At 52.8% G+C, this 1249-nt stretch overlaps 1 long non-coding RNA gene across 1 annotated transcript; it reads right to left on the bottom strand.

Moving 5' to 3' along the window:
- Positions 1 to 452: 452 nt before the first annotated feature.
- Positions 453 to 1227, bottom strand: LOC122547793. The gene is made up of 2 exons (XR_006311095.1): positions 999 to 1227; positions 453 to 696 (listed from the first exon to the last, which is right to left on the bottom strand). It is a non-coding gene; the product is annotated as an uncharacterized LOC122547793 (long non-coding RNA).
- Positions 1228 to 1249: the final 22 nt, after the last annotated feature.

The following is a 1249-nucleotide window of genomic DNA, read 5'->3' as shown; positions in this document are numbered from 1 at the left end:
ACCCAGCATCTTGGCACTATTCAAAATATTGCACTGGGGTACAAAAAGAATGGATTGTGCTATTTTTGTTTTTAGTTCAGTCGCAATGTGAATTGGTGAGTCACATTACATATGGGGCTCGCTGGTTTGTAACCACAGGCTGCCTGCATTTACATAACGACCTGGTTCAAACTCCATCATCGAGGAAAGAACACCATCCCCCTCCAAGGCACTCCCCATCCTTATTTGGAAACGTCACCAGTCCTTCGGTGTCATGGAGTTAAAATCCTGGCCCACTCTCTTACCGAAGGGTGTTTTGGGAAGTACGTACAACACATTGGACCGCAGTGGTTTCAGAAGGTAGTCACACCATCTTCTCCAGAGCAATGGAGGTCACTGAGACACCACTCCTTTTCTCCCCTCCCCCGCCGCGGTTCAGAGCCGGAGTAAAGAGACTGACACAGGCACACACAAGCTTGGAGGAAATGTGTTTAATTTAAATCGGTGCAGAAAAAAAGTGGCGATTTATCAATGCATTTGATTAACTGGAAGGTGGGAGGAGGAAATGGGGAGGGGGGGGGTGGGGAAAGAGGGAGGGGATACCACACTAAGCTTGTGACTGGTCTCCTCCTGCTCCAAGGGCTGCGGGAAGGAGCAGAGTTGTCCAAGGGAACACACGCACTGTGCCTCAGTAATAGGTCTCCTGTTCGACCCAACCTGTGAAACCAAGTCAGAAAGAGATCACAACCTGTCATGGAGATGTCCAGCATGGAAACAGACCCTTCGGTCCAACTCAATCTAGTCCCCCCCTGCCAGCACCTGGCCCATATCCCCCATGAGCCATAAACATTCCTGCCCCTTTGTGTACTCCTCGACGCAACGCAACGCAGCCGCCCCCCCACCATGTGGTTCTGAGACCAACACTGGTACAGGGCAATCCTGCTCAAGCCCCTGATTACCATTCCCCCTTCAATCCCCCACTCCCCGCCAGCAGGAACATTCCAGAAGGGGCTTCTCACCTCCGGGACGTCGGCGGAGGATGAATTTCCGAACCTCGTCGTAGATGAAGATTAGGAGGCTGTAGGGGAAGGCACAGAACCACCAGGGCAGTCTGTGGATTCGAGCAGGGAAGCGTCAGCCATGTTAGCAGCAGGACAGGCATTTTCCAATCTGTGCGTGCCCAGTTCCTGAGCTCTGTCCCCTACACCTCAGCCTATCTCTAACATCCTGCAACCCCCCCCCCCCCAAAACCCCTCCCTATCTCTGCCTC

Source organism: Chiloscyllium plagiosum, unplaced genomic scaffold (genome assembly GCF_004010195.1).
Source record: "Chiloscyllium plagiosum isolate BGI_BamShark_2017 unplaced genomic scaffold, ASM401019v2 scaf_4977, whole genome shotgun sequence".
Taxonomy (NCBI): domain Eukaryota; kingdom Metazoa; phylum Chordata; class Chondrichthyes; order Orectolobiformes; family Hemiscylliidae; genus Chiloscyllium; species Chiloscyllium plagiosum.
Note: the sequence above shows the minus strand (reverse complement) of the source record. Positions and strands in the feature narration are given on the sequence as shown.